The following is a 13,850-nucleotide window of genomic DNA, read 5'->3' on the forward strand; positions in this document are numbered from 1 at the left end:
GCGCCCAGTATTTATAGTAATTGTAACAATCACATTAACCAATCAGGGGCCGGGTACTGCACAGTAACTGCTGGTGCAGTACCTTGGCCAATCAGTGAAGATTAACAGTTAAGGAAGGCTAGCAACAGCCTCTGCTGCGTCCTGGCCAATCAGGCCGCAGCAGAGCAGTTGCTGGCCCGTTTGCAAGTCTCCTAATACATAACACCGAGGAGGGTCCTGGTAAGGAAACAGGCCTGAGAAGGGGGCCCAGCAGGTCACAGGTCCTCTACTAAGACCTTTAGAATTAAGTTGAACTGCAAGAGAGATCCCAGTCCCTCCTTCCTGACCCAGGATGTCTCCTCCTCCACTTTTGGCCCTTTGCCCTGTAGGACATTATCACCCAGAGCTCTCCCAGAAAAATGAAATATCCTAGGAAATATGGAAAAGGCAGAATATTTCTCTGGATGTGAAAAAGGAAGAAACATGTTTTATAAAGAGAGAATAGCTCCCTGCAGCTTCCTGCCTCCACTCACTTTGTCAATGGGCTATTAAGAAGGCCAAACCAGTCCCTTTACATAGTAAAGAGTTCTCCCCTTCAGCTCCAGGAATATGGGATTAAGGCATGATAATATTGGCCCTTTACCCAATCAGAATGCAAGATCAAGATCAAAGGCCAGAGAGGCATAAAACCAGGGACTTTCAGCATCTCAGTCCTCCCTTCCCTTCTCTTCTCCACCAACATTGAAGGATGGGATCATCTTTTCTGTTCAGGACTCAAGCCATGTGGTCCTGTCCACCATTAAAACCATCTTTCCAAGCAGCCTCCATGTCTCCAGTGTCTTTTTCCCCACTTGGAGCCGAACCCAGAAGGACATTTCTTCCAACAGCCCTTTTTTTGAGGGGGGGAGGACGGAGGGCAGCAGGAAGTCTCCCTTCTTGAGAAAACCCTGATATGTCCTCACCCAGCCCATATTTTCTAAAAATGCTCCTGTAGACCATAGAAGCCTTCCTGGAAGTAACCTTTCCTGAAGACTGGGTCTCTGCTTTGCAGCCCCCCCAAGTCTGGGTCACATTTTTACTGTCTCTATTTACATCCAAATCAGGTGGCAGAGACCTTGGTGGACGCCTGTAAAACTCCAGTTGCCAATCTCCATCTTGAAGGCAGAGGAATTGTAGGGTGAATGTAGGTAACACTAAGGAGACCTCAGCTATTCCTTGACCTCTCTTCTGACCAATCCTTGGGGGAGGGAGCTGGGAATAGCTATAAATTCAAATGGGATTTAATTGACCAATCGCATTTCCCATTATTGTCACTTTTCCTCTATTCCTTTAAATTACAATTTGCCCTGGCTGTCCAACACTTGTCCTAAAGGATCATTGAGGTTAAAGGAACTGGAAGTCAAATACATTTAGAATATTATATACTGTCCTGGATATTGTCTCTTAAAACATACATTCTGATTTTTCAAAAAAAATATTAGTGCTATTACTTTGTAACGAACAGTCTGACAACTGTCACTATTTGGTGAAGGCATGCAATTTCCTTTAGAGAATGGGACTGCCTGAAAAGCCTCCCAAAAGAGAAAAGAATTCTTCATGGGCCACATTAAAGGCTATCGAAGTCTTTCATCAATGTGAATAACTTTGTCTTTTTCAGTGCATTTTTTTCAGTGCTGCAGGAAGAATAATCTGGACTTCCTGCAATAACATCTATAAAGCTTCTCTTTACCGATCCCAGAGGGTCGTACTTGTGGGTCAGCCAGGAGTTCTGCCTCTTGTGCATTGCATGAAAGAGCCCCAATGTGAAGCTTGTCCTGGAAAGAGGAGCCCTGGGGGTCTCTGGGGCCCCCTCCTCCCGCCTGCTGCATTGGAGGATGAAGGCAGAAAGCAGGTCAGGCTGGGATAGATCCTCTCCATTCTTTTTTTTCAAAAATATTTTTTTTATTATTTTATATCATACATTTCCATTCTACGTTGAGCAGTGTGTCTCTAGGTGTCCAAGGTGCTAACATACAAATGTACAATCATCATCATCATCATCATCATCATCATCATCATCATCATCATCATATATAATCACAGCTGATAAGGGAAGAGAGCTTATGGTTTAGAGGTTATTACAACTGCCTAACATGTAAAATAGCCTAAATTCAAATCCCAATAAGGGTATGGCTAGCTGATGAGAACTGAATAGCTTGAAATAGATGTATACTAGTCTCCCTTCATTTATTTATCAGCAAAAAATTGCTGATAAATAGCAATTTATCAGTCATATTATAACATAGATTATTGTATCAATTATATAACCATCAACAAAAATTTACTCCTGTTTTTCTTTCTCATGTAAACCACATTTCACCTAATTCCACTCCTCTAACCCCAATATCTGTCATTTAACCATGTATAGAATAGTCCCCATGTTATGACATAATCTGAATCTTCTTTTCCTTTGATTCTTAGGGTTACCTTTCCATCTCTGCACATTCTGGAATTATTTTTAATTATTATTATATCGTCTGCAGGGGTTCCTGGGTTTTCCCAGCATTGTGCATATGCTATCCTGGTGGTCGTCTCCATTCTGAAAGCCTGCAGAGACCTGGATGACTCCTTGCATACACACTGCACCCCCCCCCCGTGTCCTCAGGACTGTGTGGTAGACAGGAGAGAGGAGGGGGTCATAGCCCCCCCACCCTCTGTTGGGAGAGGGCTGTTCCTTTTAACGTAGATGATCTCTTGGACCCTCTTTCCAACCAGGGGTCTCCTCTGTCCAGAGCGTGGACTTGGCTCTCTCCGAAGACAGCAACACGGTCCTTTCCCCAGTTCCAAGGAAATTCCCCCCCCCCCATTTTCCCTCTGATTCAGGTGACCCTGAGGGGGCAGATAAACCCCCAGGTGGCCTCAAGGCCTCTCAGAAAGCTCATGGCTGACCTTCACAAGCCTAACCACCAAAGGGCTGCCAAGAAATACATCCTTCCATTCCCCACCATTCAGTCGGAACTGAAGAAGCCTCTTGGAGGAGAAGCCAAACGTTTTCAAGGGAAAAAAACCAAGAAATTCCAGCTGTCTTTTGAAAAGCCCCTTTGGGATGTGCGCTGAAGATGCCCCAAAGAGGGATGGGGCTTTTGAGGTCTGTTCCATCTCTAAACAAGGAAAAGGGATGAAGTGGGAGAGCCTTTCTTTTAGGCTGCACCTCAGGTCTTCTGCAGGAGGTGCCCTTTGCAAAGAGCAGGTGAGCCTGTCAGGCCTGCTTGGGAGGAATTCAGTTTCTGCCCTGGGTGAAGGGTGTTATTTGATGGCCGAGTCCATGGGCACAGGTGGGATTGAACCAAGGTTTGGACGGTCACTTCTCGGAAAGCCCCACAGAACCTGACCATCCTCGGGTCCACATTCAGGGCTCTGCTTCGTGACCCAGGCAAGGACACCAAAGGGGGCTTATTCTTAGCCTCCCATCCCTGAGCAGGGGGGGGGGGTCCTCTGTGCTTTGCCTGCCACGGCTGGTTGCTGGGGGTTTCAGGCAGACAGAATTTAACAGAATAGCAGACTTGGAAGGGACCTTGGAGGTCTTCTAGTCCAACGCCCTGCTTAAGCAGGACCCCATGGATTCCCCACTGCTGGGTGTCACTCAACTGTCAACCTTCCCTTCTGAGCTGAAGGGGGGGATTCCAAGGGAAGGAGGGGGGGTCAAGGGTTGAGTAGAGGGAGACGTGTTGTTTGACCTCTAGGTTACCTGGATACCTGGATTCTGTTGGAACTCCTTTCCGTTGATGGGTGAGGCCATGCAGGCTATAAAGGCTTGAGTGGATGAGAGAGAGAGAGACAGAGACAAAGAGAGACAGAGAGAGACAGATACAGAGACTGAGACAGAGACAGAGACACAGACAGAGACAGAGAGAGAAAGAGAAAACAGAAAGAGAAAGAGAAAGAAAGAGAGAGAGACCGAGACGTGAGCAGGACTTGGGTCTTTGCCTCTGGTATTTTTTCTCCTGCTTGGGAGTTTGACCTTGGGATGAATATCTTAGTTGTTGGGGAAGCACCAACCATTAAATGCAGAAATTGACTCTTCTTCCTCCATCCCTTTTCTCTTTCAGACATGGATCCAAACGAGCTTCTGCGGCCATCCAGCGACAGACCCCAGAATGTCCTTGGGGACCCCTGGAAGGTGATTCTGTTTGTCCTTGGGGTCTATGTATTCGTTGGCCTCTGCGTATTTCTCCACCTATGCAAGTAAGTTGCTCCTGTTAAAGGGAGGATCATCACCACAACTGGGGGAGCCCTGGGGCACTGAAAGCCCCCCAAAATGTTGGTGGAACTAATTGGAGAGAGTATAGAATCCCCCTGGGCTGGAAGGGACCTTGGAGGTCTTCTAGTCCAACCCCCAATCTTGAAAATCTGGAGCCCCCATTAAGAATTATCTTTGTTATCATTGTTAAGGGTTCCACCACAAAACCGCGGTAGACCAAAGCGCGTGTGACTAAAGCGCGGTGACAAAACCGCACCATCAAAACTGCGCGACAACAGCTGTAACATAACCCTAAAAATAACCCTAAACCTAACGCTAAACCTACCCTAAACCTAACCCTAAACCTTACCTTAAGTTAAATCGTGCTTCTGTCGGCGCGCTGTTGTGGGTGCGCTTTTGACATTGCGGTTTTAGCACCGCGGTGTTGTTGGTGCGCTTTAGTCTACCGCGGTTATGTCGTGCCACGAAGAAAACAATGTACCAGTCAATTATATTTGATTCTTTTCTTCTTCTTCAATCCCCAGAAAAAGGTGTCTGCAAGTGTCGCCAGAACAACGAAAGGAAGATGTGGAGGCCACCATAATCACGGTGGAACCGTACCTACCGGGACCCATCTACCCCCACATCCCCATCATTGATGAGCGAAGGATGTCAGACGTTCTGCCTTGCACCACAATGTGATGGATGTTAAGTGTTTGAACTAATTTGGTTTTTTCTCATTATGATGATATTATTGTTATTTAATTCTTAGATGGATTCTATTCGAGAGGCAGAAAAACCCAGCTGACTGCAGTTAGTGGGCAACTTGGAGGCTGCAAGAAGTGAGTGACCGGAGGACTTGCCCAAAAGAAGAGTCCTGGCTGAAGGGAGAGGATTTGGGGTCTCTTGAGGTCACCTGGGGTCCTTGGTTGCTTTGCGTTGCCTGCGTTGGGTTTTTGGGTGGGGATGGCTGGCCTTGGAAGCTGAAAAGGAAGGAGAGTGGGAGCCTGGTAGTTTTAAATATTAATTGGGTTGCTAAGTTTTATTTATTATTTCTTGCTTACTTATTTACTTATTAAATTGGTGCTTCTTTTGCCCCAGGATGAATAGCTGCCAGGGGTGAAATGCCAAAACAACAGGAGCCCAATTTGGACCCCTTCGGCATTGACAACCTCACCATCAGTCAATTGCCAAAGGCCGCCTTCCTTGGAACATCTGACATCCAGTCCGAACATCTGGCTGACTGTCTGAAGAACCACAATCCCCCCGTGAGGAAGGACCATGACGTGGTTGTGGGGCTTGTGTGCTCTGAGGAAGATGAGGGCTACAACTGAGGTTCAACCATGCTGGACAGGACTCATGAGGGGAATCGGACAAAGAGTGTCTCTCCCATAAACAATTGGGGAAAACACACATGACAGAAGCCCAGATTGGCTCTCTAGTTGCCCAGGTCAGGAAGGTCCGTGCCAGGAGTTCAAATTCCTGGACATCTGGTGGAAAATCCAGGACTGGCAGCTGCTGAACAACTGGAAGAAAAGTGCTTTCCCGACTCTCCCCAAGATGACATCCAGACTTTTATTCCCCGCTGAGAGACTCCTGGTTTCCTCACCTGAACTGGTTCTTTTCTTTTTTCTTTTTATGTACTTTTTAATGTAGTTTTATTTAACTTTTGGGGCTTGCTTGTATTTTTTTTTAACATTTTTTGGAGGTTTTGATTAAATAAAAAATTGATTTAAAAAAGAAATGATATGAGAAAAAGTACAAATGAAATCTTAATGAAAGATTCACACTGCAGCTGCCATTCGTTTGTTCGAAATAAGAGAGCTTGTTAAGTCCTACTGCTAAAAATTATCTATTTTTCTGCTGGATTTTTCTGATGCACTCAGGAAATCATAGATATTGTTCTAAAAGCTGGATGGTATTTTTAAAACAACATCAAAGTAACTTTGTCTAAGAGTTGGTGTAAATGTTGCATCGCAAAATCCTATTTCTTCAACTATCCCGCCTGTATTAATGACAACATAGAAGACTAGATGAGCAAGGGCCAATTGCTAGTCATACCTCCTCAGTTTTATGAGGCATTATCTTAATTAATTAACTTAATTATCAGGAAGTACCGTAGTTAATATTCTGCTGGGTCAAGGTATATCACCAGCATTCCCACAAACTATTGAGGAAGTGTAAAGATGTGTGCAAATAAAATATGGCATCAGGCTAGAAAGTGGAAGCTCCTGAGTTCTAGTCCCACCTTAGTCATGAAAGCCAGCTGGATGACTTTGGGTCAGTCACTATACCTACCAACCTCACAGGGTTGTTGTTGTGAGGGGAAATAGGAGAAGGAAGATGTGTTTGAGAGATTGACTGCCTTGAGTTGTTTATAGAAATAAAGGAATAGTAACAAATAAAGGACCTTGGGGAGAGAAGGAGATGCTGCTGCACAGGGAATAATCAGATAAGGTGGGGGAGCCCCCAGGTGCATAACTGGCACAGAAAGAATCCCAGAAAGGACCCTCCCTCATTTTTCAGGCTTTCAAAAGAGTTGGTGGGAGATTTGTACTTTCAGACTTGCAAGATTCTCTTATGTACCCTTCCAATAAAGTAGAGTTTCCTCATTTGGTCGTATTTCCTATCTGGTGTACCTGGGAGGTGATGGGGGGACTTGCTACCTTGTGTGCCAGGTGAGTCTGGCCAGAGCCGGATCTGGGATCTCAGATGCAGCTGCTGCAGACTTTTGAGGTGCTTCTTCTTGTTTTCCCTCATCTTCTGAAGAGGGGTGACTTTCTCAGTTGGCTGTAGTGGCTTTTCTGCACATGGCAGAAAGTTCCTCGCCTCTTTGAGGTCTTTCTCAGAGTCAGCCTTCTCTTGCTTGAGATGGACACTTGGCTAGTAACCTCATGCAGTTCTTTGTAGAGTTCTTCAATGTATTTCACCAAAGATTTGTTCTCTAGCTCTAACTGATGGCATGATCTCCTGCAGGTTTTCTGCAGGTCTTCCGTTGTGGTCTTAAGTTGATCCACTTTCTCCTGGAGACAGCTGTGCTGATCTTTCATCCACTGATTGTCTTTCTGGGATTTCTGGGTCTGAAAGTCAAAGAAGTCTCTCAGTTCATCAACCTGGAAGTTGGGACCATCAGTGGTCGCTGAGAGATTATCCAAGGATATTGACCGTATGACCATTTCTTCCTTGTTGCTGACCTGTTTGACAAATGGAGAGACACAGTCACATCCTCTCTCAGTTCAGGGCTAATTTTGCTAACCTGCCTTCTCCATTCTGGCTTTTTCCTAAAGTTTTGGAGTCCATCATCTTCTGCTAGCATGAGATGCAGCAGGAATGGAGAACCAACCATCTGCAGAGGGGGACGTGGAAATGTTCCTAGTGCTGGTAAAGGTGGAAGGAAAGAGAAAGGGGGGAAATTTTAGGGTAAGGTTGGTGGATTTGATTACTGTGTGGATGGGTGAACTTTTGGGAGACGTGAAAGTCCAGACTGGGGACAGGTCATCCATCTACCTCTGTGGTCACTCAGAGTCCACACAGTTTCCATGCTGTCAATCAATGCAGACCAAACTCCCTGGAGAAGTCTGCAATGCTGGGAAAAGTGAAGGATCACTCATAAGCAACTAAAATGGGGATGGGGGAAGGTTGGGAGACCCAGAGGACCAGGTTGGGGACAGATCTCCATGGAGAAAATTGATCTATGGGCTACTAGGCATCAACATTCAACTTGATGACACAGAATCGATCTATCAATCAGTCAATCAGGCAGGCAGGGAGACGGGCAGGCGGTTAACTTACAAGGTCCCTTTCAGCTGAATGCTTCTATTGTCCATTTCCTTTTCATTGTTGCCTTAACCTACAAATAGGGAACAGATTAGGGTTAATACAATCAAATGACAAAGCCTAAAGCAGGGGTGTCAAACTCAATTTCATTGAGGCCTGTATCGGGGTTGTGTTTGACCTCGGGGGGGGGGATGTGTGTGGCCAGGGTGGGAGTAGCCAGTTCGACATCACTCGTGTGTCAGAGGCTCCCCTCCCAGGCTCCGTTTTGAGCAGCCACAGCCTCCTGCAGTGCTCTACCAGCGAACTGGGGCTTAGTAGGGCCACTCACGGCCCTCTCAAGCTCCGTTTTCCTTTGCAGAGGCGCCATGGGCCAGTCCGCTGTGTGCAGAATGGCCTGCGGGCTGGATCTAAGCATCCTGCAGGCCAGATCTGGCCTGTGGGCCTTGAGTGTGACACCCCTGTCCTAAATCAGTCATTAAACTACAGTATAACAACTTTGTGTAAAAAACACAAACTTGGCCCCTTAAGGCTTGGATGGTCTTCAAGTTCCAGAATTCTGTTTGCTAAATGTCTGGCTGGAGAATTCTGGGAGTTGAAGTCCCCCATACCTTAAAGGGGCCTAGTTTGAGAAACGCCAACAAAATCCCTCAATACTGGTCTCTCTCCAAACTATCCTGACTTCCCATTTCATTCTGAATCCAACTCAAGGCACCTCATTGCTCAAAACCCCCCACAGGACTCAGTATCAGCTCTCCATCGATTTGACTGTCTTTGTATTGCTATGATTTCTGATAACAGGAAAAGGTGGTGACCATTGGAATTAAGACAGACCCCCCCCCCCGCAAGTACTTACTACGAGTCCCACCTCAGCCACGAAGCCCAGTGGGTGACCTTGAGCCAGTCCCTCTCTCAGCCTTCACAAGGTTGTTCTTGTGGGGATGAAGGAATCTTAGATATGTTCACTGCCTTCAGCTATTTAGAGAAATAATAAAGGCGGTATAAAAAATCCAAGTAATAAAAAACGAAAACAAATGTCCAGTCGCCAGGCCAAGTGTGCTATTGGGAAATAACTACTATCTGGCCAACGGAATCAGAGTTTAGTCATTTCCCCAAATCATGAAGCAGGTCGACCTCTAGCTTTGTGGTTGCAATGCCCACCCAACTGCGAAAGCCTGAAGCCATTTTTTGGGCCCCTAAACATTGCAGGTTTTTCCGAGTGCCCTTCACCGCCAGTCAGCCAGCCAGCCAGCCAGCCAGGCCCAGCCCCTTTCTGGAGACAAGAACCTTTGACATGATGGATGAGGAGATTGGTGACAGGGATGGAGGCTGCCAACATGGAAGGTATCAGCACGTCTGTGAACTTTAATGGAACCCCCACTTTTCTAATCTCCCCCCCCCTTAGTTCTGCCTTAAAGCGAAGGGTCTCTCCCTCCTGAGGAGCCCAGGCGAGGGAGACCCTGCGATGCCCCCAGTGCCAGCCATCCAATCCAGCCACTTTCCAGGAATGTTGAGCAGAGCCTCCATTAAGTGGTCCAGACTCCCTAAGGATGCTGGAGGTTGCCATGGCGAGCTCCAGCCAATGAGCTCAGGAGGAGCCTCTGATGTCACAAGCCAAGGCTTTGATTGGCCTGGACCTGAGATTTGAACAATAACCACCAACCAGCTGCCTTCCCTTGGGGGCGTGGCTTATCCATTGATGAGCCAATCCTGAAGGGGCTTCGAGCCCCGAATTGGCTTCAGCCAGAGCGGCTCCCTCTGAAGGGGGAACCCTCAGTCGGAGGGGAGCCCCACATTCCGCCCCTTCTCTGGGAGTGGAATTAAAATCTTGTCCCTTGGGAGTATAATCTGGTGTTAGAGATCCAGAGAATCCAGGTTTCCCTCTCCAGGCCCAGACGATGAAAGGAAAATATGCATAAAAGATCAGATGTGATTCATATTCAAAAGGCCTTGTGAGAAGGAGGTGCCTGAAGAAACACGTGGGTCTTTGCAAGCTTTAGCTGTCCTACTCACTGCCCACATAGGCCAGGTATGGCTTAAAGGCCAGATGATAGACTGCCCCCTACAGGCAGTGAGAGGGACAGCTAAATCATGGAAAGACCCAGTGAAGAAAGACCCTGAGTGCTGACTGGGGAGTTCTGGGAGCTGAAGTCCACTCTTCTTCAGGTTGCTAAGGTTGAGAAACATGCCCTAGTAGATCTTGCACTGGGCAGTTGGACAGGTGACCTCTAAGGTCTCTTTCAACTCCATTTGTCCATTATTCTAACTGCTTACCTTTTTATGGAGGGAAAAAACAATCCTCTCTAAAAAGGGGCCGGAGGAACAAAATGGAGGATGCGGGGTCTTTGCCAGTTTTAGCTGTCCTACTCACTGCCTGCAGAGGCCAGGCATCACTTAAAGGCCAGACTATAGGCTGCCCCTTACAGGCAGTCAGAGGGACAGCTAAAGATGGCGCAAGCCCCATGGGGTCCTCCATTTTGTGGCGGGAAAGTGGCAAAGGAGAAAAGTGGAGAACTGTGGAGTATTTATTTCCCTCCTTTTTCCCTCTGGGTTCTGTGTGTGGAACCTTCCCTCTTCTTTTGGCCTCTTGAGTAAAACCCACCCTGGTTTTCTTGTCCCCCAAACTCGCTCCTGCTTAGTGTCGAAGCCGATAAGCCTCCGGACATAAGGCGTGATAGAGAATCCTACTTTCACTTTGGTTCCCAGATGGAAGGATTGAAAAGCTAATCAAGGGCCAAGAGGAGAATCTCATGGTCAAGGGAGGGTCTCCCCTTTGCCCTTCCCCTAATCATGCATGCACAACAGGTCCTTCTGGTTGGTTCTTTGGATTTTACCTTTTTTTAAAATGGAAATTTTGGGAAGAAAAACTTTTACAAATATTTACCTCCCTCCCCTAAGGTGACCAGATTTTCAGATTGGTAAAGAGGGACACCATTGACTGCGGGGGGTGGGGGGGGGGGGGGCTTGATTAAAAATTTTATATTTTGTCAAACATGACCCCAGGACACTGAAACCATCATAAATACGAATCTGTTGCCAAACATCAAAATTTTGATCACGTGACCATGAGGATGCTGCAACTAAGTGTGAAAATGGTCATCAGACACTTTTTTCAATGCCATTGTAACTTTGGTCACTAAATGAACTGTTTGAGGCTTGCATTAAAATGCCTTATGCCAGCTTACATTTTCAAGAGAGGGAAGCTAAACTCCTTGTTAGAATTGAAATAGAAATGAATAGAGTAGAGTAGAGTAGAATAGAATAGTTTATTAGCCAAGTGTGATTGGACACACAAGGAATTTGTCTTTGGTGAATATGCTCTCAGTGTACATAAAGAAAAATAAAATAGTAAGATAGTGGGATCCTTGCTGCACCAAGCCTTCACTAATCCTCTCACTTTCATCAAAAACAGTAAAAATCAATCATGCTTTTTTATTTCTATTTATTATTTTGCTATGGCCACATATGAATATATATATATGCACATTCCAAACAGATTTTCTTACTAAACAGCCACCATTCTCATCCATAGGCCACTAAAGGCCTCACCAACCTTTTCTGTATTCTTTCATTTCCTTCCATCCATTTTATTTATTTAATACAGAGTAGATTAGGCTGTCAGACTTAGTCATTCTTCTAACATGACAACAATTCTTACCAACAAGGACGGTATTGGCACATTTTAGCTAATGCAACCTAAACATAACCAAAGCCTATTTCACTTCAAGTATGCTAACTTTCTTCTATGCCTTCCCACGCATTACATGGCTTGAACGTTCGCGGATCGCCACCAAATTGCACAGGTGGTTGTTCCACCAGATGGACATCCTTACTTTTTCTCGAAAACGGGAGAGAGGCTGCCTTTCCTAGTCTAGCCCCGTAACAACAACCCTACGAGGTAGGCTGGGTTTTTAAAAAAAGCGAGTGTCGGGGAATTCTGTGACTGCACCCCCTCTTCGCTGCTCTCGCTTCTCAGGGAGCCCCCTTTCCTCTCGCCGAGGAGCCCGTTCTCGGAACAAAACGCCTCCCCGCCCCCGCTGTCCTTCCACCAAAACGGAGGGAGAGAGCTTGCACGGTCCGCCGCACACCGCCCTTTCCCAGCGCAACCCCTCTCGGCACCGTCCCCACCGACTGCCTGGCGTATCCGCCTCTGAGCCTCTCCGCGCAGTCACCCCCTTCCCCGTCGCGCCCCCCACGCCAAAAACAAACCACCAGTGCTCCTCCCGCTCCCCCGCTCCCCAGGCCTGCAGCGCCCTGAAGCGCGCCTCGCTCTTCAGCTGGACGCCGCCGCGCATTTCCCCGCGAACTTCTGCACGCGAGGGCTCCACCCAGCTTCTAGCGCCGGAGACTGCCGGAGCCCGAGAGCCGAGAAGGAAGAGACCGGAGGGAAGCACGCTCCGCCTCCAAGCCCAAGGCTTCTCAGCAGCTGCCCGCCTCTGAGTTCTCGGCGGCGGATGGGCAAGAGGAAGCGGGCGGGCTAGCTCGGAGCGCAAAAGCCATCCTCCGCGCCGCAGCCGTGTCTGGATCAGCCCTCTGGAATTCTGCTCACTTTCTGCCTACTTTCTCCTCCGCTGGACCCCAAAGTTCAAATCCGCCCTGCTGGAGGAATTCCGCTTATGGCCTCAGGTCTATTTACCAGTTAGAGGGTCTGGAATTGACCGTTGCCAGTTGGGGGGCGCAGAGGAACCCAGCAGACAGACGGGAGAGCGGGGGAGGAGGGAAGGAAGAGGTCCCATCCAGGGTAAAAAGAGGGGAAAGCGGAGAGCCTACCCTGCACGGGATCTCTTCCTCCCCCCCCCCCCCGTCTCCCGTCTGTCTGCTGGGTTCCTCTGCGCCCTGCGATGCCCGTCTGGGTTGGCTTCCTTGGACACTCAGCCCCCACCCCCACCTTCCCTCCGACCAACAGTCAGTTTATTCTTCGCTACAAACAAAACACGGGGAAGCCGGCATCGAGTTTTCGGTGACTCCGAGGTGCGCTAACTGAAATGCGGTCTTCCTTCAGTCTCTGCTTGGAGCCTCTGGGATGATCGTTGGCGGGTGGGGGAAGCGAGGGCGCAGCTGAGCCGGGGAGGCAGAGATGAGAAGTGAGGGCTAAATGCAAAGCGCGCCGAAGAGAGCAAGCGAAGCATCCCCAAAGCGAAGGACGGGCGGGAAGCGCTTGGCCAGTATGTGAGAAGGCAGGCTGGAAGTGGCCGCGGAAGGGAAAAGAGGCGGCCACGGGTATCGGTTCTCCTTGCGGTAGATAAGGGAGGTTCGTAGCAAGGGTCCGCCGGCAGGTAGGCTTGGGCGGGGCGAAGGCCTCAGGTCGGGGGAGCGAGAATTTGCGGGGAGGAAACAGAGATGGCCGAGAGTTGAAGTAGGCACCAAATCACCGCCGGGTGGAAAAGTTTCGGCAGCCGAAAAGGAACAGGAGCCCAACGGAAAGGAGAAGTTCGAGGACTTTATGCCGTGTGGAGGGAAATAAACACTTCCGCACAAGAGTCTTCAGCACTTTTTTTAATGACTTTAAATAACAGAGGAAAGTCCTTCCCTCCCTCCCTCCGTGTGTGTGTGTGTGTGTGTGTGTGTGAATGTTTCCATTGTGAAACATAATCACTTCCTTTTAAGGATTTTGCGTAATTCTGCAGAATTCTTCCAAAGTGCTCCCGCTTCTGCTCTGCCAGTGATGTCGGTGCCTGATCTGAGCCCTGAAGAGTGGAAGGAGACGAGAGACAGAGGGACAGCAAAGGGGACGGTGGCAAGCTCACAACATCACAAATGCTATACTAATCATCACATTAACATTGTGTACAATGTAAGTCACCCAGAGGCGTCTTTTGGTGAGACGGGGAGGGGGGGAGGAATTTTCATCAATAAATAGTCTCTTACATTTTAATCA

General features: G+C 48.0%; 2 long non-coding RNA genes across 3 annotated transcripts; one reads left to right on the plus strand and one right to left on the minus strand.

The window, feature by feature from the left end:
- The first annotated feature begins 871 nt into the window (after positions 1-871).
- On the plus strand, positions 872-5,616 carry LOC116520121. Of its 2 annotated transcripts, XR_004256725.1 has the most exons (4): positions 872-3,208; positions 4,068-4,203; positions 4,744-5,040; positions 5,300-5,616. It is a non-coding gene; the product is annotated as an uncharacterized LOC116520121 (long non-coding RNA). The 2 variants fall into 2 exon arrangements; XR_004256724.1 differs by lacking the exon at positions 872-3,208 and having other exon boundaries at positions 3,849-4,203.
- Positions 5,617-7,148: 1,532 nt separating this feature from the next.
- LOC116520120 lies at positions 7,149-10,612 on the minus strand. Its single transcript, XR_004256723.1, has 3 exons — positions 8,829-10,612; positions 7,991-8,048; positions 7,149-7,392 (listed from the first exon to the last, which is right to left on the minus strand). It is a non-coding gene; the product is annotated as an uncharacterized LOC116520120 (long non-coding RNA).
- Between the last annotated feature and the right edge of the window lie 3,238 nt (positions 10,613-13,850).

Source organism: Thamnophis elegans, chromosome 17 (assembly GCF_009769535.1).
Source record: "Thamnophis elegans isolate rThaEle1 chromosome 17, rThaEle1.pri, whole genome shotgun sequence".
NCBI lineage: Eukaryota > Metazoa > Chordata > Lepidosauria > Squamata > Colubridae > Thamnophis > Thamnophis elegans.